Raw genomic sequence first — 24,542 nt, forward strand, 5'->3', positions numbered from 1 at the left:
CTCGTTTCTGCTAAATTGTACCCAAATAGTCTCACATTTGCTGTAGATATTTGACATCTGTGTCTGGTCTCCCCACTGACGACCAGATGGAGAGCTGGATCCACGCAGAAGCTCCCCTGCTCCCTCGTGCACGCATTACTTACAACTTGACACCACTCCGGGCTTGGGCCAAGTGGGTCGGGGGGAAGATAGACTGGGTGTCTTGCCCACCCTGCCCTTGACAAACCTCATGGGTAAGCACACACACACCAACACCCCACGAGTTTGCTTTTCCTTAGATCAGACTTAGATGGCAAGATATTCAGTGCCTCTTGGTCAATAAGGTTGGCTCAAAAAAATTAAACAAAAAGATTTTCAGTGCCTTCTCAAAGATGGTCAATGTTTACTCTGTGCTAATAAGTACAGATAAAGGACATCCTGAGAAGAATCCCATTCACCACTAGGATTCCAGACATTCACCGCTAGGATTCCAGACTCAGCTGGTCAAAGCACCAGCACTTTTGCAAGGTACAGAACTTCCTTGTGATATCCCTCACTCTACACGATGGGTGGCTGAATTGGAAGGAAGGAAAGGAAGGAAGAAGGAAGGAAGGAAGGAAGGAAGGAAGGAAGGAAGGAAGGAAGGAAGGAAGGAAGGAAGGAAGGAAGGAGAGAGGGAGGGAGGGAGGGAGGAGGATGGATGGATGGACAGATGGATGGATGGATAGATGAACATACCATCCATTGAACGTCTGCTGGTGTACATGCAGCATTTACTTTCTTTATTACTGGTAATAATTACTGTTTTATTATTGCATAACAAATTACCACAAACTTAGTGTCTTGAGACAACACATATTTATTATCTCAGTTTCCATGGGTCAAGTGTCTAGGCATGACTTAGATGAATCCTTTACACAGGGTATCACAGGCTGCAATCAAGGTGTTGACTGGGCTACATTCTCATCCAGAGGCTTGACTATGGAAGAATCTGCTTCCAAGTTCCTTCCTGCTCTGGGTGGCATTTATTTCTTTTCCCAGCTCCTTGCTGTCAGTCAGAGGCATCTCTCAGGTCCTAGAGGCATCCAAAGTTCCTTTCCACATAATTGGCTTTATAGGCAGTTCACATATAGCAACTTACTTCTTTAAGACCAGCAGAAGTTTCTCTCTTCAGTCTGCTAAGATAGAGGTGGATGCTGGTCACCCAAGGAGAACATGGCCTAAGACAAGGCATTCCCCACCACTGAGTCAGTGCCCACAGGTTCTGACTGCTGCAGCTGGCTGCTGAGAGACATCTCAGCAGCTTCTCAGCAGCTGCCGTGCTCAGTTCTTCATGGGGGTGGGATCTGGGGGTGCACTTCCATACCCACCACAAGTAACACAGCTGCCCCCCCCAAAAAAGGCAGGAGCTGTCCTGCTAGGACAGCTGTGAGCTAGATAAGCCCAGTCCAGAGAAGCATCTGCTGGACCTGGCTGTGTCCGGGTGGCATCTGTCCAGACCTGTGCTGGGCAGGATGTGTTCTTTTTCAATGTCAGCTGCAACCATACCTCATCCACGAGAAATTTCTACCTCCCTCTGTCCCTCTTCTCTAGGCAATTGCACCCCACAAGGCCAGAGACCTGTTTTATTGAGCATCTATTATATGCCAAGTACTGGAGAGTACCATTCTCTCAGCCATCAAACGATGCTGTCTACAGGGCCTTCCTGCAGGGGACTGTGAGAGTTAGAGGGCACAGTGCATGTGAGCAGTACAGAACAGCATTTGACTTAAAATAAGCACCCAACATATAGCAGGCAGTGATGTGAATATGCTCCCACCAAGATGCCCCTGACGGGCTCCGGAGGCCACGCCACAGGGCTTTTCTCTCTGCCACACTTCCGACATCTGGGGCCGGCGACTCTGCGAAGGCTGCACTGTGCATCCTAGATGTCAAGCAGCCTCTGCAGCCTCCACCCAAGAGATGCCAGGAGCACCCCCTGCCTCACCCATTTGACACCAAAAATGTCTCCAGGCATTGTCAAATGCTCCCTGTGGGGGTGGCCGAACGGTCCCTGATGAAGAAACAACTGCTGTGGCAGAAATAGACCAAGAAGCAGACCAGGCCCTGGAGAGACGTGTGGCAGTCTTAGACGGGCAGTCCTCGGCCTGGCCTCGGGAGAGACGTGTGGCTATCTTAGACAGGCAGTCTTCTTGGCCTGGCCTCAGGAGAGACGTGTGGCCATCTTAGACGGGCAGTCCTCGGCCTCGCCTCGGGAGAGACGTGTGGCTATCTTAGACAGGCAGTCTTCTTGGCCTGGCCTCGGGAGAGACGTGTGGCCATCTTAGACAGGCAGTCCTCGGCCAGCCTCGGGTCTGGGTTTCTGAGGTGAGGAGGAGGAGAGAGAGAAGTTCCAGGCTGTGGGAAGAGAGCACAGGGGCTGGGGTTGGGTGAGGACCGAGGCTGCAGGCAGTGTCTGCCCCAAGTTGGGGCACAGGGGCTCTGTGAGCTGAGCTGTTATGGAGAGTGTCCATGATCAAACGCTTAGCTCTGCCTCGGCCCGACCCCTTCCCTTTCTGTTGCTTTATGTCTCCCTCTATTTTTCCACCATTCCAGTTTGGAACAGTCACCTACAAGGGCTTCCCCAAACATGTGCTTCCCAGAACCTTGGAGCTTGGAGACACTCCCTTATTTCAAGGGTCTCTTGCTGTACAAAGCTTCTGGTGGCCCCTTGGGCAGCCAGACACTGCTCCCAGCTCCCCCTCCCCAACGGCATCCATCCTGCCAAGTCACTCCCCGTGGAGGCACCCAGCTCTGGGAAAGCTGTCCCCACACTCCTTTTGGGGTTTTCCGCTGCGATGTTCCTTGCGCCTTCAGCTGAAATAACACAGGTGCCTGCCTCTCCTTTCCTGCCCTCCCAGAGAAGCCAAACATCCACAGGAGAGGGGACATGGAGACAGCAGGGCCCTCATCTGCGTCCTGCCCTGTCTCCTCTGCTCCGGAGGCCTTTGAATCTGTTTACCCTCCTCGGCCAACCAGGGTCAGGCCACCAGGTGCCAGCTCCTGCTGGGCCCATCAGCCTCAACAAAGCCACAGCTTATCCTGCCCAAGGTCAGGGGCCTGTCCTCTACCAGCTTAAACCCTTCAAGGAGGCCATTCTCTGGTGCATCCAACCAGCTCCTGCCTTCCCCTCCACTCTCTCAGCCTCCCGCTCTCGATGGCAGAGGGAACATGGTGGCCGGGGCAGAAAACACAAACCCTGACTCGCAAACCATCCCTCCACATGTGTATTTGGCTGTAAATTTGTCAATTTGTCCTCCAGCATAGATTCTGGATATGATCCTTCCTGTAGGAGATCCCACCCTGATTCTTGCAGATGTCTCTTCCCAGGTATCTGTGTGAGTCCCTTGCCCCAAGTCTGCCATCTCAGCAGCCAGAGGGACCCCACACAGATAGAAATTCAGTCTCAGCTGTCACCTCTCAGCTCATGATGCTCCCATGCATCCGCATCTCATGCAGTATAAAAGCTGAAGTCCTGGCTATTGCCTCAGTCCCATGACACCCGCCCCCTGCCTCTTCCCACGCTCTGCCTGCACTCTCCCAAACTGCTCTGTCCCAGCCCACTAGCTTCCTTGCCAGTCCTCAAATGCTGGCTCCACTCTCCCCTCCTGATCTGTCTACCGCTTGTTCATGTTCACATGAAAGAGGCTCCTTGCTAGTCCAGTGGGTGACTCCCTTGTTTCCTTTAGATCTGCACAAGCATTTTGCCTTCTCTTTCAGACTTTTTCTAACCACCCTACATTTAAATTACACACACACTATTATCACCATCACCAAGACCATCACCACCATCACCACCACAATCATGACAACTACTATCATCACCACCACCACCACCACCATCATCACCACCACCATCACCGCTAGAACCATCACTACCACCATCATCACCACCACCTTCACCACTAGAACCATCACCACCACCATCACTACTTCCACGACCACCATTACCACGATTACTACCACCACTACCACCTCATCATCACCACCACCATCACCACTATCATTACTGTCATCACTACCATCAAATCACCACCACCACCATCATCACCACCACCATCACTACTACCACCTCATCACCACCACCTTCACTACTACCACTACCACCATCACCATCACTACCACCACTACCACCTCATCATCACCACCACCATCACTACTACCACCATCTCCACTACCATCACCACTACCACCATTACTATCAGCATCACCGTCACTACCACCACTACCATCATCACCACCATAATCACTATCATCCCATCATCGTCATCACCATGACATCACAACCATTACCATTACACCACTCTCATTGTCATCATCATCATCTTCATTCACTACCATAACCACCACCACCATCACCACCATGCTGTCTCCCCACCTTCATTTTCCTCCATAACACTTACCACCACCTGACAGCAGAAAAAGTCCAGGTGCTCCATGAATGCTCACTTCTTGGAAAAACTCCCACTTGCAGTTCCCCTTGCCTTCCCAGGCAGGGAGGGTCTGTTTACAAAGGGAAAAATGTCCATGTGACCTGATAGTCTTCATAGCAGCTGCTGATGATGGCATGTTCCCTGAGTGCCAGTCCCTACACAAAGTGCCTACCCCCACTGTCCCACTAAGTCCTCGCCACAGTCCTGAGCTGTCACGAGGAGTGTCATCTCAGTTCGTCAGTAAGGACACTGTCTCTGAAATACGCTGAATCCTCAGGCACTCAAACCCACAGCAGTGGAATGGCTTTCCTGCCTCTCAAGTCCAACATGTCATCTACCAGCCCCAGAGCCAGGGAGGGTGGGCTTTGACCACAGGAAAAAGTTCTGCCTCCATCAGGCTAAGTCCAGGCCTCCTGGCCGGGACAGGCTGGGGTCTGAGCTTCCTGGGGCAGTGAAGCTCAGCTGGGGTGTTGGGGGCCGGGCACAGATGGGGGCCTCCCCTTCGACACAATTGAGGGAGCGCAGGTGCAATGTTCCAGACCCCGAGCCTTGATTCCCAATAGCTTTGGCCAGCACCTCTCCAAGCTCACAGACTCCAAAACCTGTTCAGGCCTCCTGGGAATTTCTTTAAAGCTGAGAGGAGAGCTCCAGGCCATCCGGAGCAGCAAGGGAGCTATGTTCCAGGGTCATCTGAGGCCATGAAGGAGAGAAGGAAGCCAGCTGGGAAACCCAAGCTTTTCCTACCATCCTTGAGGTGTCTGAAAACCAGGCATGGTGATTTGAGTTTTGCAACATCGACGACCTGAGTACGTGTCTATGTGGATGTGCATGTGTGTATGTTAGCATAATATGTAAACCTCATTGAAGATATGCAGCCATTAATTATTTGACATGGTAGTGGAAAATGTCTCCATGTTTTCTGACCCTGCATTACAGGAAGACTTCGGATTACTAAGCAGGAGGCAGGTGCAGCAGGGTGCCGAGTTTGGAGTGTGTGTCCCTTCTCTCCTGGCATCCCCACCTCCACCCTAGGAGCGGGTACAACAACACCTCACTTTACAGGCAAAGAAAGAAACTGAGGCCAGAAAAGTTTAAATGACACTTGAGATTGCAGAGTTGGTGACGGGGAGCACAGAGCCTGGAACTCAAGCTGCTCCCCTCTAGCATCCATAGCGCCAGGGCCACCCCAGGCCACCCCTGGGTGGGGGAGCCCAGCTCCCAGGTTGGCCTAGGAAAGGCAGGCTCCAGTGACCCTCAGTTTGAAGAACGTACCTCAGAAAAGGCTTAGGCGGAAATTCATTCCCTCGGGTCCCTCCACGACTGCAAGGAGAAAGTCTCCATGGAGTGTGAGTGTATTTTTAATCCTTTCTGACACTGAATGGCAACAAACCATAAAAGAGAACTTCATGTTCAGTACCTTCACAGGTAACCATCTCCAGGCAGTCACACAAGTAACCTGCCTCGTGTTCAGAACCTTAGCAGGTAACCATCTCCAGCCAGCCGCACGAGTAACCCACCTCGTGTTCAGTACCTTTGCAGGGAACCGTCTCCAGCCAGCCACATGAGTAACCTGCCTCGTGTTCAGTACCTTTGCAGGGAACTGCCTCCAGGCAGTCGCACAAGTAACCCGCCTCCTGTTCAGTACCTTCACAGGGAACCATCTCCAGCCAGCCGCACGAGTAACCCGCCTCGTGTTCAGTACCTTCGCAGGGAACCGTCTCCAACCAGCCACATGAGTAACCCGCCTCGTGTTCGGTACCTTTGCAGGCAACCACCTCCAGCCAGCCACACAAATAACCCGCCTTGTCTTCACTTCACTTATTTTTAGGGGTGCTGTTTATTTGTGGCATGAGATACTGGTTTCCCAAATACTGTAATCATATAAAATTTCCATGTTAAACACATTTACTGGACTTAAGAAAGCAAAGTGACTTAAAGAAATTCATGAAACAAGTGATAGTGGTACAAAAATGATTGGGGTTGATGCAACTCTATTCGAGCCTAAATTCAGCAATCATAAAGTATCCGCTGCTGAGGAGGAGAATTGCCAGCCTTCAAGGACTTATGTCCTGGTTCAAGGGTTCTCACCTGGGCGCTACTAACACTGGGGCCAGCTCATTCTCTTTAAAGGGTGGGGGGAGGGGCTGTTCTGGGCATCTTGGGATGTTGAACAGCATCCCTGGCCTCTACCCACTAGATGCCAGGAGCACCCTACACTATCCTGACAGCCAGACGCATCTCCAATCATTGCCCAATGGCCCTGGTTGAGAACTGCTGACCTAGTTGTGGGGCACCCTGAGGAGGTCTCAGACACCCTCTCTGGCTGTTGACCTGCAGAGGAATGTGGCAGAAAAGATGCTAAGGAAGGAGGGTGAGCAGCAGTCCATCCCCCCACCTCCCCCGCCTCAGAGCTGGCCCGGGTTCCTCCAGGGCCTGCAAAGTCCTTGCAGTAAGCAGCAGAAACGCAGGCGCTGTTATCTCTTTCGGATCCTGCTATCTTCATGGGATTTCTGTAGCTGAGCTCCCAGAGAGACTGCAGCTGCACAGTCAAAAATATCCATACCGCTGCTGGTCCTGAAGCTGTTTGCATGAGCCGAGCTGCACCACAGAAGTGGGGTGGGGGGTGGGGGAGAGCTGAGGTTGGGGAGAAATTAGAAAATAAAAACAATAAAACAAAAACCTTCACAAAGCAGATCCAAATGGGAAGAGAATTAGAAATATAATATGAAATATGGGAAGGATGAAGACGACAGGGTAGTTGTTTCATCACTGGGGAATCTTTTAAAAAGATGCCAAAAAATTTCAGGAAAACAAAGGAGTTGGGAAAGGATAAGAGAGTGTTGACTTAGGACACTTTTCTTCTCCAGCATGAGCCAGAAATCCAGGGCTTCTCAGCTTTGGCTGCATGCCAGAGTCACCTATTTTGCGGGGCAGGGGTGCTTTCAAATGGTGCTCACACCCAGGCCTTCCCTAGTCCCACTGAGGGTGTCATCAGCCCACCTTGCTAAAGAGCCCTCATGTAATTCTGACATGCAGCCAGAAATGAGCATTTTCTTCTTTTAAAATTGTACTTTAGGTTCTGGGATACACATGCAGGACGTGTAGGTTTGTTACACAGGTAAACATGTGCCATGGTAGTTTGCTGCACCTATCAATCCGTCATCTAGGTTTTAAACCCCACATGCATTAGGTATTTGTCCTAATGCTCTCCCTCCCCTTGCCTCCCACCCCCTGACAGGCCCCTGTGTGTGATGTTCCCTCCCTGTGTTCTCATTGTTCACCTCCTACTTACGAGTAAGAACATGTGGTATTTGGCTTTCTGTTCCTGTGTTTGTTGAGAATGATGGCTTCCAGCTTCATCCATGACCCTGCAAAGAAACAAGCATTTTCTTTTCTTTTTTATTTTTTTTTAGATGGAATTTTGCTTTTGCTGCACCAGGAGTACAGTGGTCCTATCTCAGCTCACAGCAACCTCCGTTTCTTGGGTTCAAGGGACTCTCCTGCCTCAGCCTCCCGAGTAGCCAGGACTACAGGCACGTGCCACTGTGCCTGGCTAATTTTTGTATTGTTAGGAGAGATGGGTTTTCACCATGTTGGACAGGCTGGTCTCAAACTCCTGACCTCTGATCCTCCCACCTCAGCCTCCCAAAGTGCTGGAATTATAGGCATGAGGCACAGCACCCAGCCCCAGAAATGAGCGTTTTCTAAAGTTTCAAAACCTACCAGGTGAGTCTGTCGTGCTGTTTCTGGTTTATTTCTAAAATGTCTTGCTTGGTGACATGGCATCTTTTTTTTTTTTTCTTTCATATGATTTCCCTTCTTCTGCTTTTTTTCCTTTTTTTGATTTTTAATGTTTCTGACTGATTATTGCCATTTCAGGGGTTATGCCAGGGCTCTCTGAAGTAGCAAAATCCTCCCTATCTCTAAATTATCCCTAAGCTCCCAGCAATGGCCGGCAGCCCTGGCGGGCCCTGCACCCAGCAACCTCTGCCCTTAAGCACACATCCCCCCAACATGGTTAAACCATGTCCACATGACTTCACAGGTTTTCTAAAGGAGAAAAGAAGTAAGCCCTCCCCCCTTCAAATATAACAGTGAGGAAGATGCTGAGCTCAACAAACTACAGACAACGTCTGAGATCAGCATTCTGGAAGGTGGGCTTGGCAGACCCTGTTTGGCCAGGTGTTCACAGATGTTGCACGAAAAAGGGTCAAACGCGGAAAGGCTGGACAGGGTTGACCTGCAGGACCCACCTGAGTCTAAGCTTCAAATGTGCATCCTGAGCCTGCTCCAGGGCCCCAAATCTTGCACTTCCCAAGTCTGTTTGACTCTTGGAGCAAGCACCCCTCAAGGACCAGTTAGCTTTGCAAATGCAGAAATGGAATGCCTGAGCAAGACCCAGGAACATGCACCCCTTCACTGAGACACAGACTCCTTTTTTCCAGGCTGGTTGTGCTCATGCAAATACAGCAAAGCCACTGCGATGCAGGGCCCTGGCCAGAGCCCTGGTCTGTCTGCCCCCTCTGCGGTCTTACTGTCCAGTGTTAACATCCAGCATGCAGGTGTTGGGGATGGGCTACATTTCAGTAATGACTGCTTAAAAATAAATAAATGAGTGAATGGGGCCAGGCATGGTGATCTTGCCTGTAATCCCAGCACTTTGGGAGGCTGAGGCAGGTGGATCACCTGAGGTCAGGAGTTCTAGACTAGCCTGGCAAACATGGCGAAACCTCGTCTCTACTAAAAATACAAAAAATAGCCGGACACAGTGGCACATGCCTATAATCTCAGCTACTCGGGAGGCTGAAGCAGGAGAATCACTAGAATTAGGTAGGCAGAGGGTACAGTGAGCCCAGATGGCACCACTTCACTCCAGCCTGGGCAACAGAGTAAGATTCTGTCTCAATAAATAAATAAATAAGTGATGGATGATAACACTGCCAATGACCTCATTGTCTACACAACAGTCCCATGTAAGATCTTCAAGGAGGTGTTTTGTCAGAATCTCCTCTGTTTTGATGCATGTGAAATTGACATCTGGGGCAGCCAGCGGCGTAGTCAGGGAGACAGAACTCTCTGTCACCACCTTTGAGCTTGAGGGTCTGCTCCCATCTCTGGCAATGGGATTCACAGCAGGGTGCAGGCGGGAACAGAATGAGGCAAGCAAGGCACAGGGATGCAAAATGCTCAGCAATGTCACCTCCAGACTCATGCATGCATGGGTCAGTCTCTAAGAGCAAGGCCCTCTTGCATTGTGAGCCCTGAGCATGGCTCTTGTTTCCTGGCCCCGTGGGTCTCAAGCAACAGGCAAAATATCAGGAAAACAGAGTTTATCTTCCTGGAGTGTAAATTTTGCCCAAAGACTTGGAAGAGGAACTAGTTTTTCTGTTAAAATGATACAGAAAAGATCAGAGAAGAATGCAAAACTGAAGAGTTTTTAAGATAAAACACACCCGGGATACAAGCCCTTGTTTTCACCTTTAGGGGATCTGGGTAGACATTTTAAAGAAGTTCCAATTAAGCTGTTGATGAAAAGATTCAGACAGAATATGTGCTTATTGAATCTGTAGGAGACATGCACTCTTATCATCTTAAGATTCCTAAACATTAGAGCAGAAAAGAACAATGCACTGAGGTGGCCTTTGTCCTGGTTAAAATTTCATGCTGCGGTTAAAAGCAAAGCTAGCTGCACAGGCATTGATCTAAGGAATATGACTGGGCAGCCGCCAAGTGCTGAGCTCTGTGTTGGGGTAGACGTGCAGCTGTGAGATCAAGTGGCAAATCACAGGCGAGTGCCTGGAGGAAGAGAGCTGTGGCAGTCCTGTTTGGATAGTTTCCATTTCATTCCTCCTTCAAGACCCAGTGGTGAATAAAAGTCTGTAAGAAGGTTTTTGAATTGCAGATGAAGCACAATAAGCTCCATGCATAAGACCAGGCAAGATATCCCTCCAGGACAAGTCAACAGTGCTCAGATTCTCAAATTCTAAATTACGTTGAGTCTAACTATCTGAACATGGCAACACCATGAGGTTTCATTGATAAAATCTTGAGTTCTAGCAATGCTGCCTCATTCATTCATTCATGCTTCCATGTGTCTGGCACTGAGATTCTCCAGTTCCCAAGTATCTGCTTGATACAGCCCAGTGGTGGAGACAGACGCAAACCAGTGAGCCTCACAAGGAGAAGTGGGTTGAAGGGTCAGGATGACAGTGAGATCCACACCGTGAGTAGATGACAGCCTGCTGAGGCAGGTCTCTGAACACACGCTCGGCAGTAGAACAAGAGGCTGTGGGAGAGAGAATCTGGGAGAAGCTCGGAAAGCAGTCACTTGTCCAGGGTGAGGGTGGAGAGAGGCATTCACCTTGCACCCCAAATTTAAGGACACACAAAAAAACTCAGTAATCAAGATAAATAATATTTCAATGATTTTAATGCAACACTGAGAAAACAATCACAATTGATGTGAAATATTCATGAAAAATAAAATATCAAAATGTTAAAATCAGGACAGGGTCCCACAAGGTCAAGGTCAGGGTAAGGTGAGTGAGGTGGGTTGTACAGGTGCAGGTGGAAGCCTGTCTTGATCTAAAACTTTTATATTGCATATATTTTGCATTAATTTTTATGTTTTAAATATTGCATTATTGATCTCGATTCGGAGTAATTTGCCACCACTTTCCATTTTTGTATTGTGGCCTCTCCCCACCCTGGTCCCACCCTCCAAGGACAAGGACGAGGGTTTGGAAAAGGAGGCAGGGGCTGGACCACAGCAGAGGCTCAAGTGTCATGCTCCAGACCCTTGGCTTTATCCAGCAGCATTGAGGAGCCACAGAATGATATATCCAATGTCTGTGTGTGTGTGTGACAAGTCTGCATGGGAGAATTTGTAGTGAGGGGAGGGAGGACCAGAAAGAAGGGGGTGAAACCAGTTAGGAGGGAGACATGAGTATCCAAGCAAGAAGTGCAAGCCATTTGGAGAAGACGGTGGGAGAACAGTGAATGAATCAGAGACCTTAGGCCGTGAAATAAACAAGATAAAGGTCAGGACACATGGATTCAAGAGGAGCACTTCTAATTTTCTGATGGTGCAATTCACTGTGGCCATCAGAATTAGTTTGGAGTACAGGTAGAGAATGGGTCTGGTTTTTGGCCTGTTGAGCCCCGTTCATTTGCAGCATTCCAGTAAGATACGATAAACGTCAATATATACATAAAGTGTATGCACATATACAAAATATACCTATTTTGTTACACATTATACAACTTTACAAACAAGGTTGGTTGTACCAAAACCAAAGGAAGGAAGGTTGACCAGGCAAGGTGGCTCATGCCTATAATTCCAGCACTTTGGGAGGCCAAGGCAGATGTATCACTTGAGGCAAGGAGTTTGAGACCAGCCTGGGCAACATGGCAAAACCCCGTCTTTACTAAAAATGCAAAAATTTGCCAGGTGTGGTGGCAGGTGCCTTTAATCCCAGCTACTCAGAGGGCTGAGGCAGGAGACTCCCTTGAACCCAGGAGGCGGTGGTTGTGCAGTAAGCCAAGATCATGCCACTGTACTCTAGCCTAGGTGACAGAATGAGACTCTATCTCAATTGACAAAAAAAAAGGAAGGAAGGTGGACCACGGTACCCTCACTGTCAGCATGTTTATCACCATGGTGATGGTTCTGGGATTCCTCATGTCTGGATGCTGCTTTGCTGAGCGCAGGTGTCTTTTACCACATTGCTGCATTTTAATCATCACCCCCTGGTGAGGACCCTGAAGGTCAGTTTTGTTGTGACTTACTTGAAGTTGCTTAGCTGGGCTTGAACCAGGTTCTCCTCACTCCAAATGCCACAGTCCTTTCATCAGCTCTGTTGCCTCCTGGTGGCACACACTTACCATTTCATGAACCCCAAACTTGTCCTCAAGAGGCAACTGCTTTAATTGTTTGATATCTTCTATCCCCCTTGCATGGAATCTAACACAGTTTTAAAAGGGAATACCTCCAACTTGCAGCATTAGGGAGATGTCTTCCGGGTGCTGGCTCGACTGTTTACTGATTGATAAATGCCAAGACTGCTTCTGAGGTTAGGCAAGAGATGGGCGCAGTCCTGGGAAGAAAAACCATGCCTGGTGAGTCTGCTGACTGGCAAGTGAAAGCCGCACTTGTGTCAATGGGGTCATAAAAGCCGCCTGGGCATGGCGGCACATGCCTGTGTTCCCAGCTACTCAAGAGGCCGTGGCAGGTGAGTCTCTTGAGCCCAGGAGTTTGGGACTGCAGTGTGTTATGACTACACCTGTGAATGGCCACTGTACTCCAGTCTAGGCTACAAAGCAAGGCCCCATCGCTAAAAAGGGAAAAAAGATATCCAGAGCCAGGAGACAGCCAGTCACCCTCATTTTCAGCCCTGATTCTGCCATTTAGTGTAACCCCTGAAAAGACATACTGGGACTATGACCTGTTCTTATAACATTTTCATTCCTCTATGCGGCCTCAGAGGTTTGTTGACCCACACAATGGACCCATCACACCCTGTGGAACATGAACTACTCCTCTGGGCAAAGTGCACTCCAGAACCGGTGGCTGGGACAATGCAGATCACAGCAGCCTCAAATCATGTGGCCTCAAAACCCAGACCAGCGCTCCTTGAACAGCCTCTCCAATGCTAGTGCAGGCTTAGAGCTCAGACTGCTGCAAAGTGGAAAAGCAATCTCCCTTCCCCTGGGGCCAGCGTGAGGCTGACATAACTGCGATGACTGCTAGACAGCTAGCTCCGTGGCTCAGCCGAGCTGGTATCTCCCTTCACAAGGAACAAGCCTTAAAATCCAGCTGTGGTAGTTGCGTAGAGGCTTTAACATACTGTTAGTGAAAAATCTGTTTAGAAATACATTTTGAGTTAATCAAATGCAATCAACAAAATGAGATGTCATCCAAAAAGTTAATGTAACAAAGATTTTTTAAATAGAAATTCTCATTGCTGAGGATGGCGTGGTGCAACAGACTCTGTAATAGGCTACTGGAAGCTTCTTCAGGAAACACAATTTGTTGATGGGTGTGTGTGTGTGTGTGTGTGAAGAAATGTGTTACAAACACATCTACTTTATTCAGTAATTCCGCTTTTGGGAATCTGGCCCAAGAAAACAATCAAGAAATGAAAACAGGTTCGTATAAACAGGCATTAATCATGGCATTACTTGACTTTTTGAAAAATTAAATGTCCAACACCACCAAAGTGATTAAATAAATTATGGCATGTCCTTATGATGGAATATTTATACAATTATTATTAAAACTGATGTATGCATAGGTTTAATGCAAACATACTTTGATGTATGCAAAGTATTTTTTAATAAAAGGAAATAGTATGCTTATGACCTGGCAGTGAGTACACACTGCATATACACAGCACAGTGTCCCTCAGCATAGGCATATCACAGACAAGAGCCTGGAAGAAAATATTTTGAGACTAATAATGGTTACAATATGTGAATCTTCTGTTTTCTCCTTTATAGGCTTTTTTGTTTTCTTCCACAGTTTTAGAATTATCTTGATTTCCTTTCACTACAAGAAAATAAATACTTAAATACATTAGTAAATAGTTTCGAGTAGAGATTTTTAAGATGGTAGTTATGAGTAGCTGTGTATTCACAATAGCAATATTCCTCCCTGAGGAGTGGACTAAGAAACACAAACTCTGTTGTAAATAGCTGTAGGGCTTTGACATTGCCTTTACATTCAAAATGAGTTCATGTCATGAGGGAAGCAGGACCTTGATGCAAAGCTTGGCTTAGGAGGAGCAGAGAGCTAGGTGCCACCCTACCTGATTTCCAGCTACTCCTCTGTGAGTCCCAAGCTGCAAAACTCTGGGCAAGTCACTTATCAGCTGTAATCCGTCTGTCCCTGTTGACAGAACAGCATCGGTGACTCCTGCCTTCCTCACAGGACCACCAGGAGGCCAGTGTACACCCTTGGCGGGAGATGGCAGGGATTGTTAAGATGAGGACACTCCAGCTGTTGCAGGGTCCTCACAACAGTTTGGGAGACACCAGCCTCCAGGTCAAGTTCTGGTCTGCGTGATCCTGGGCCCGAGATCCCTGTGGAAAGTCTGAACTGCTCACATAACGCTGATCACTGGAGTCTGCAAAGCCTGTTGACATTTGAAAGCTCACCTCCAAGCCGCCAGCTGTTCTGTGAGGTGGACAAGGTGGGAGAAGTGGTGATTTTGCAGCAGACAGTGAGGCCGATACTTACAGATTGGATCTCAGGAACCCAAGTCCCCTGCGTGGCCCAGTGGGCCTTGGAGCCTGACCTGTGGCCCAGGCCCTCAGGCTCCAAGGCCAGAGCTCTTTTTACTATCCTCTGTGAGCTGGAGATGGGTTTCACTGTGTCCATTTCACAAATAGGGAAACTGAGACTCCCAGAAGGCCGGGTGATGAGCCCAACTCATATATGATCAGATCTGTAAGGTGACATATGGTTCCTAGAAATCACTATACCACACAGGGCTTATGGTAAAAATGGGGTTAGGAGCACAACACTCAAAATGTTACCAGTAACAGTAAAAATAAAAATAGAAGCCTAATAAAATGATAGCACTGTCTGACACACATTAAACCCTACAGTAATCATGGCACTTACCCTGGGAAAGATCTGAGTTTACCTGTGTACCTTGGCACAAGGAGAGTTACAGTTTCTAAGTGATTCTGCAGTGGAGGAAGGAGGCTTACCAGATATGGAGCAGAAGGTTGTCACACCAGGTGCAGATAGGTGCAGCTCCCAACCCACAGCTGAGGTAACACTGAAGGGCCACGTGTGTGTGCACATGCTTGCATGTGTGTGTGTGTTTCCTGCAGGGCTTGACTGAGCAGGATACAGTTTTCTGCATTTGCCTGCATTTCCTGAGGACAAAATCACATATGGGTAGAAACCAAATTCACATCACGCTCAAATTATCCGCTAACATGTCGATCACACTAGAACAAATTTGTATTTTCAAAACAAGTCTCAGAGCAGAGTGGGCTGTACCCAGTGAAGTATGGGGCTGCAAGTGCAACATGCGCTTTTTTTTTCTGACCTCAAAGTGTTCTTTATGTAGGATGGTTCCATAGGCATTTCCTTCTTTTTCTTCGTCTTAGCCTGGAGTCAGGCTGGCAGTAGATAGCATCTGCTACCTGCAAAGGTGGGGTTGATGGGGAGGTCTGGGTGATGGGGCAGGAAGAATTCTGAGACTATGCCTGAACCCAGCAGAAAGAGGCCATCATGGGTCACGGTGTCCCTTGGAGACACAGATGAGAAAGTCTCGTACTCTACTCCAGATCTGCAACTTGCCAACTGCGTGGGCTTGGACAGGAGACCCAGCTTCCTTGAGGCTTGGTTTCCTCATCTGTAAAATGGGAATAAACATAGTCCAACCCTTATCAGGTGGATCTGAAGGTTAAATGAGATCAGGCATGTAGCAAGTATTCAACAAACTCTGATGACCTCGCTCCTCCTCCTTCTCTTCCTCTTCTTCTCCCTCTTCCAAATCCCCTCCTACTTCTTCTTCATAGTCATCTTTGTCACCATCAACATCATCATCATCATCATCCTGCCGCAAAAGAAAAGAAGTCCTGACCCACTGGTTCCTGAGATGCTGGCAATGGAGCCGATTCTCTGGGAGCATCAAACTCGTAGTGAATCCTCTGGGTCTGAGGCGCATTGCTTGGTCTCTTGCACCCCAGACTGCACTTACTGCAGGAAACAGGCTCCTCCTTGGGGAAAGCAGCAGGAGCAAAGCTCTTCTTGGCTTAGTGTCCCTGCGTGGCAGTTTTCCTATTGGGTCCTGTGATGTGGTTTTTCTTCCCTGGAGCACTGCATTTGTGCCCATTTCTTATGTGCACTGAATGAGCTCAACACCAATCACCTACATGTCTGAAACCAGAAGGCCAGTTCCAAGAAGGTGGGACATGTCTGGGAGGTGGTTTCAGGCATTCAAAGTACTGTCCACAGACTACAAGCATGGGCATCGCCTGGGAGCTTGTTAGGAATGCAAAATCTCAGGCTCAGCCAGAAACCCTAACCTGCATTTTAACAGGATCCTGGGGTGATTCAATGCACATTACAGTTCCAGAAGCACTGGTCTTAAGGGACACAAGAGCCACAGCCCACAAGTCTGGGCTCGGGGAGCCCAGATAGAAATGCCTCTCCCTTTATATGCTGAATGCCTGTTTCTCTTGGTATGTGCTGGGGATTACATGTGCATGTCTGGACTCACGTGGGATGGTGTTAGAATCCTGACTCCAGCTGATATTCTGTGTGGCTTCAGTCAATTGGCTCCACCTCTCTGAGATTCCGTTTCTTTTTCTGTGATCTGAAATAATAATAGTTATTAATGTTTGACACAAAACATTAATGCATCCAGCACAGTTCTTAGCATGCAGTAAAACACGTAGGAAATGATATTATGACCACAATTGTTTGGGGTGAACACTGCAAGGTCCTCAACCAATATCCACTTTCTTTTTCTTCTTCACTAACAGAATCTCAATTTCACTCAGGCAGTGAATTGTTATTGAGCAACGTTCACCTGCTTAGACCTCCTTGAATCTAGAAATGACCATGTGACCATGGACACAATCCCTCAGCAGGGTTTCCCTCCTCAATAGGAAACAAAGATTTCAGAATTTCCTTTCTTTCCTATCTTCCCTCCTTTCTTCTTGGACTCTGGATGTGATGTTGAAGACAAAGTAGCCATTTTGCTCTCTTTGGGGATGAAAAGCACACTGGAAGGATGATTAAGAGAAGAGAAAGAAGGTGGCTGGGTTTCAGTAGCACTGTGGAGCCACTGTTAGGAATGCCCATCTCTGGGCTTCATGGTATAAAGCAGGTGGGAGGACTGAAGCTCAATTTAAGCGGACTTTGAGTTTCTATTACATACAGCCTAGCATAGTCCTACCTTGTGATGCCACCATCCCCACACTGTCATTAGGATAGCTATGGTTACTAACCATCTCTGGCATGCACTGGGGCTCAACCTGGGTCCTTGGTAAGCATTTGCTAATTTCAGTTGAACAGTCTGAAGGAACCTTAACCTGGGAAACAAAATCAACTGTCAAGTTCCTTTAAAAAATAAGAATTAAAAAAACCCCATAATCCAATTATCTACCAATAAAAACTGCTAAATGTATTTTGACATGCAGCTTTTCATGTTTCTTTTTACACACACATTTAAATATACACCTACTTATAAGGATAACGTGCACTGCTAATTTTCATGTATCTCTATATTATCATCTTTTTCATGCCATTAAATTTGCTTCTACAATAAAAATAACAAATCAGATAATGAGACGAGCCTGATCCTTCACTTGCTTCAGTTTTGCCTTCCAAGAACTGTGTCTTTGCAACGCTTAGAGCAGACATCACCCCCCACCAATGCCTGAGTGAACATTTCCTGTTGAAAAGCTGTATCGGGAAAGATGTCAGAGCTGCCCGCTCACTTTTTCCGGAGAGCTTCTTACGATGCCCAGAGGTAACATAGAACAGTCACTCCTTTAACGACTTCTCTTTATTTCCTCCAAATATCGCTGTGAAAAAGTCATACCCATTTTCACAATAAATGCACACTTTTTTACATGATGAAAATGATGTAAGACTTTAATTCTAAAGTTCTGCTCCAAGACTTCAGATGCTTCTTGTCCTGCTTTGGTCCAGGGTCCTGCCCTGCATGTGTGGGAAGCCCTCTCTCCCAAAAGTGAGTGAATCAGAAATTACTCGTGAAAGTGACTCCAATACTCATAATGTGCAGATAACAGAATGAATAGCATCCTTAATATTTCTCACCTAATAAAGTAGGACAAGAAATGATTTGGAGAAGCACCTATGCCAAGTCACAGGGGCCAGGCTGTCTGGGGGGCTCCCACCCCCATCCAATCTCTACCCCACCCCTCCCCAATCCCACCCCACCCCCACTGCACCTGCCAGGGCAGCCTGTCCTTGTCCCCAGTTAATTGTTCCTGTGTCAGTAGGTGGACTCATTGCTGCTGGATTTTTCAAGAGAGATTAGAAATACACATTTTTATTTGAAATCTTCCCATCTTTAAATGTCAGCCACTTTTTAAAAATCACAAAACAAAAAACAAAACCACTATAAGGGCCACAAAATAAAACCGGTCCACAGGCAGAGGTGGGCCACAGCTTGGAATCTCCAAGTTAGCACTGCCCTCCCTGGCAGCCTGCCTTGTTAGGCAGAGGACAAGGCTTTAGAAGAGACGTTGCCAGAGGGCCATCCCATCATGGTAATAGCCTTTTTGCTTAATGTCGGTTTACCCACACCCTGTGCTTCAGGCACAAATGAGACAAATTAAGGGCATTCAGCTGGGAGCCAGGACATATTTTTTTTGTTAAGGAGCTGAGCGAGTCATTAACCGCCCAGGGCTGGTGGAAGGCGGGGGAGGCTCCAGCAAACCCAGGAGGTGCCTAGGACCCATGACCTCATTCTGTCCCAGCCCAAGTCTTCACTGCTTCATGAGAGGCTGTGACAGCGTGGCCTTCTCTAGCCCCACATGGTGACAGCAAGGCCAGGGTGGCAGGGGGAGCTTGCTGTTTCTGTTCCCCACAAGCCAAGACACCAGACCCAGGTCTGGGATGACAGAGAAAATCCCCAAGGGTAGGCCTGCACACTTCTCTGGCATGAGGCACGGTGACTAACGCCCATACTCACCTGGTGCGCAGTAAGCCCTGGCTGATACCGTGGGGCGCTCACCCTATTGGGTTCCAAGGCCTTCCTGAGTCCTCTTGCCTCCCCTCTAACCGCACAGCCTTCGGCTTATGTGAGATGATCAACTCTTCTCGGCTTGCAGGGGTCTTTCCTGGTTTTAGTACTGAAAGTCCCACATCCCCAGGAGCCCTTCATCCTGGGCACACTAGGACACTTGGTCACTCTGAATCTATGCAAAACCCAGGGAGTTGATTTTGAATCCACAATTGAGAAGTCCCATCAGGCTGCAGAAGGGCATAATTTTAAAAAATCAGGACATGGGCATTCCAGTTAAGTGAGCTTGAATACAGAATACTAAACTGGACTTTGCTTCCAAGGGTAGACAGGCAGTACTGACCACAGTGGGGCAGTCCTAGAAGCAGCTGGCCACCCTCCACTGCCACACAGTGTGGTCCCCAGGTCAGCAGTATCAGCACCACGTGGAGCCTGTTATAAAAGCAGACACTCAGGCCCAAGCCTAGACCGATTGGATCAGAATCCCCATTTTGAAAAGATGCTTGGGCGCTGCACAGCACACAGGTTGGAGAGGCACTGTCTGTGGGTGCTGCATTCTTACAGCTTAACTTGGTGAAAGGACAGAATGGGAATCCAGAGAGGTGTCGGAAACCTGAGCAGGTGTGAGAAGTCTCATTCACCTCTCTCGGTTCCTGGAGGCCAAAGCTGTTAAGCTCCCAGGATACAAGGACACAGATGAGTGTCAGCAATTCCACACTACATGTCCCCAGACTATAGGCCTTAGAGGACAAAGGACTTTGTGCATTTTTTTACCCCTTCTGCCTAGATTTTCCAGGACCTTCAACATAAAATGTATTAAATCCTGTATTAGATTGGAACGCTTTGGGCTGCAGAAACCCAGCTAACAGCGGCTTAAACAAATAGAAGTTTCTTGTTCTCACACACTGAGGAGGGAAGGTGTGGGTGCTGTGTGGCTGAAGTGCCGGCTAAGATGGAGGCTCTCCCTGCCTTCCCCTCTGGAATTCCAAGCACTTCCACTTTCTGTCCTCAGGTCGGTGGCCTTATAGCCTCAGGATGCCTGCTGCAGCTTGAAGCATCATATTGTTTTCAGGACAAAAAAGAAACAGGGGAAGCCAATGAATATAACCTTCTTTTTCAGGAGAGCAAAGTATCTCTTACAAACTGACCACCTACTTCAACTCAAGCCTCGTTTCTGGTGCCACAATGCCACCAAGACCCAAGAGAGTCTGGGAAACAAGGCACTGACAAAGGGGCCAAGCAGCTGTGAGGGGCTCAGACCAATTCTGGTCCATCACCTAGAGCCAAAGAGAGCCAAGAGGGGCCAGCCAGGGCCGGGAGATGCCTCTCGTAGGCCTTCTGGTCTTTGTGTAATGGCCCTGATCTTGCTGGCTGCTCATTTACATTTCTGACCCCTTCTAGGTAAAGTCAGTGAATGCATCTTATCTGTCTCAACATATTCCTGGTGCTAACACACCAGGCACAGAGTGTGCTCAGTGGATATCTGCTGAACGAATGAATGAATGAATGAGGATGCCCTCAGTGCCCATGAGCCAGAGCCACTCATCCTCAAATGTCTCCAGATGGTGTAATCGGCTTTATCTCATAATTGGCTTTATCTCCATAATGACTTATCTTTTCAAAGTGGAACCAGGCTTCATGTAACTGGGGCAAAGTCATAGAGAATCATCTAGCTTGAGTCAGATGTTTCAGTTCCATGGAGCCTGGCTTGGGAGTACCATGAGGAGGTGATCAGACTTACCCGCTCCCACAAGGCCCACTACATAAAATGAAGGAACAACATAAAAGCCAACCTCTGGGGTCAGGCGAAGCCGTTTGTTCTTGAGGGGAGTCGCAGGCAAGTCTGTGCTGTGTGCCTCAGAGTGCCGCAGCTAATCACGGTCCATGAAGCATGATGGGATGGAGCAAGTCAGATGATTCCGCCTGATATGTGGCATATGACAGCCGTTAAGTCGCTCGGTCTATTGGAAATAACATTTCATGGTGATCCAGGTAGGGGAATGCAGCCAGGAGCAGAGAGACTCCCCCCGTCTTGCTGGAGAACAGGAGGGGGTTGTTAGGGTGACGTCTCTCATTTCATGAGCCAAGTCAAGGCATATAAAAGCCAGGGAGGGCACAGGGTCTCCCCAGGAACTAATTTGGATGGGAAAAATAAAGATTTTATGTGCTGGCCCAGGCACTGGACTGAAAATCTTGAGAATCTAATCAGAGCCAGGTGGAGTGGAAGCAGCACAGCTGCTGGTGAGGACCCCGTGTGGGACAGGCAGGACGTGGAAGCTGCACATGTCCGTGCTAGGGACGCGTCAGGCTGAGTGATAATGGCCTTGGACCTCAGCGACAGTTGTCTTTGGGGAAGTCGCTTGCCCTCTCAGCTCCTTCTGTTTCCACATGTGCAAAATAGTTGTGGGGATGAAAGGCAAGAAGGTGGAGGCCAAGAGCCCAGCACGGTGCCCAGCACAGAGCGGTTGCCAATAAACAAATCATAATCACAGTCATTAATGGAGCCAAGTCCAACTAGGGTGCTCTGAGACCTCCCCCTCCCCCCATGGCCAGGTAGTACGGTTGCCAGATTGAGCAAACAAAAATACAGGGCACTCAGTTAAAATCGGATTTCAGACAAACAATGCATCATTTTTTTTAGTATCCGCATGCCCCCTAACATTTCATGGGACTTACTGATACTAAAAGTTTATTTATTTCTTATTTGAAATTCAAATTTAACCAGGCAACCTGTATTTTTCCTGGCAACTCTACAAGGGGAGCTTAGGTGGGGCCGTAGATGAAAGAAGGGATTTCAATGTCAGTGATAGCTGAGTGGTGTGTCAAATTAACTAAAGGATCCTATATTCTGAGCACTCAAATTAACATTTCTGATTTATAAACTCCAACTCCCAAAGCTTAAAGAAAAAAAAAAAGACTCTTTTACTCAATAAGCAAACCAATGAAATGGCAGGAAACTGGATGGGAGGGTCCCATCCCCCAGCTTCAGCAGCAATTTCTTGAAGGCCTCCATGCCCTCTCATCCCATTTTGCAGAAGAGATCAAGGCTCCAGCAGGTGAAGAGAGTTGCTGGGCTAGCATGGGGCTGCAGTCCAGTTCTGTCTGACACATGAGCCTATAACCGTCACCAGGAGACCTCACTGCCTCTCACTGCTTAAAAAGGTCCCCCCAGAAGGCTACAGACCACCCCCAACTTTTGTAGAGAGGAGGAAATATTACAGAACATCAGGTGAGAGCGTGTTTCCCAGCCTTCTTGTGCCTCACCTTTTCGCTCTGTAGAATGGGAATGATGATTACTATCTTGCTAGTGTTTTGGGGTGACTTAGTAATTAAGTACATTAAGGGCCCAGATGCTAATCATGACTACACAAATGCTATTTATTAGACTTATGAAGACAGCAAGGTTTCATTGTTAAAATATCAGCCATGAAACCCATCAGATGAGATCTGCCTGGGATTCACCTCTTTACCCACCTTGGGATGTTCCTAAACCTCTCTGAGCCTTCATTTGCTCATCCATAAAATGGAACCTCATGGAGCCTCCCTCTTGCAGCTGTCGGGGGTGGAATGAAGTAGCACAGGTGAGCAGTCAAGTGCTGACTATTTGTATTTCGGCAGGCAGAGGGGATGAATGAGAGCCAGTGGCCTCTCTTGAGACCCCTGAAGCCTGTTCACATGGTGGGCCTCTCTTCTGAAACCCCCCTGCTCTGCCAACAATGGAGCTGTCACAAGCTCACATTTGCCACTGGTAGAGACTTTTCTCTCACGCTTCCCGGAGAGGCCCTTCCAAGGGCCACAGCCCTTCTCTCCTTGTTTATATGCTGAGAACAATGCAGACCTAGAAGCCAAATTTGCAGCTGGGCTTGGAGGAAAATGGTTGTCTCTCCAATAAACCCACGTGCATCATTGTTAATGACCCTGGACCACGCTGCCCACCCACAGCGCCTGCCCATTAGAGGTCAGACAGTGGCTAATGAGATTGCCATCCCTGATTAAGCCAGGAGGCAATGCTTCCTTAATTCTACACACAGCCAGGAGGCAGGGCCTCTGCCTCTCTCTCACTGGGACTTCCCTTCTCCTCTTATCAGTTCTGCCATCCATGCCTTCCTGGATCTGCCAAAACTTCAGGTTCATCAAGGGACACGATGTGTCAAGTGCATTTTCTGGATGGAGGGATTGTGTGTCTCATAGACATCTTTCCAGTTTAATAGCCATTTTTCCCAGGAGTGTCTTCAGCTGAGATTCAAGACTCATTGATGCTAGCTAGGCTAGGCAATCCCTGGGAGATAAGAAATTCAGGCCCACACTGGACGCATGGAACCGGAAGCACACTGCAGAGTGGGATGGAGTGCTGTTTGCTGTCCCTCTTCTGGACCAAATCTTGGCTTAGGGCTTCCCCTACCCTCCCTTGGCTTCCACAGCCTGTGAGATTGATATCAGCACCTTTTTTTTTTTTTGCCGAGGAAGACATCATGGCCCTGAGAAATGACCTGGTCCACACACGGTCACACGGCAAGCAAGTGGAGGGGAGGGCGTGAGGCCATCTCTCTATATGCCAAGCTTGTGTTTTTCCCACTACACTCGATTTGGTCACACTTGGCTCACACCAGTGCTTGAAGCCCACTGCCGAGCCAAGCCCCAGGACTAACGTGTGGCTTCTGTCATGCCCATGTGGCAGTTCCAGTACTGTCAAATCCCTCGAACCTGAAGCAGTTAAAACTGATGGTTTAATGACCCAGTGGTACATCCCCTTACTAATCATGGTGAGGACACCAAGGTGTTTTTATTGTTGCTCTTTGGAGTTGCAAGGTAATCTTCCCATAAGCCACACCTTTTTTTACAGTCACTAGCATTTAGTTTCCAGTCCTTTAAAGTGAAGTAACAATGAAAGTGCATTTACAAAGACATCCGAATGCAGAATCCTTCATTGTGTACTTCTTCATCTTTACGATAGTTTCTTCCCCAGCTAACTATTCAGCATAGTTTTTAGGAACTCATATTTTTCAAGTCATTCCAAAGTATTTGACTTATTTTTCATAGAAGCAACTATTCCCTTCCTTTCTCATTGTTTTTTAGTTTATATAGTAATTCAGTTGAATTTTGAAATTAAAATTACAAATATAACTGGCATAAGAAGGTATGGGAACAAATCCATTGACTTGTGAATCAAATGACTCATTGAATGGAGGCAGATGTGGGAGAGCTCACTGAGATGTAGCTGACCAGCCTGCAATGTTCAAAGCGCTGTGGGCGGCCACAGAATGTTTACAGTGGCAGGGGAGAGCACTGGTTAGTGGCTCAGTAAAGTAAAAACAGGTGAAGAGAGCTTCCATTCTAGTCTCTTGATGGTGGT

The 24,542-nt window shown here is 48.1% G+C and overlaps 1 long non-coding RNA gene across 1 annotated transcript in view; it reads right to left on the reverse strand.

Moving 5' to 3' along the window:
* Window positions 1-822: 822 nt before the first annotated feature.
* LOC103792968 (uncharacterized) overlaps window positions 823-24,542 on the reverse strand; it is a 216,085-nt gene continuing 192,365 nt past the window's right edge. Inside the window, exons 2-9 of the long non-coding RNA XR_008481385.2 lie at window positions 20,983-21,150; window positions 17,424-17,507; window positions 16,691-16,786; window positions 15,919-16,024; window positions 15,165-15,820; window positions 14,258-14,625; window positions 4,422-12,547; window positions 823-2,376 (exon numbers count right to left, since the gene is read on the reverse strand). This is a non-coding gene — a long non-coding RNA (uncharacterized LOC103792968). The remainder of the gene's footprint in view (window positions 2,377-4,421; window positions 12,548-14,257; window positions 14,626-15,164; window positions 15,821-15,918; window positions 16,025-16,690; window positions 16,787-17,423; window positions 17,508-20,982; window positions 21,151-24,542) is intronic.

This window comes from Callithrix jacchus, chromosome 5 (assembly GCF_049354715.1).
Source record: "Callithrix jacchus isolate 240 chromosome 5, calJac240_pri, whole genome shotgun sequence".
Taxonomy (NCBI): domain Eukaryota; kingdom Metazoa; phylum Chordata; class Mammalia; order Primates; family Cebidae; genus Callithrix; species Callithrix jacchus.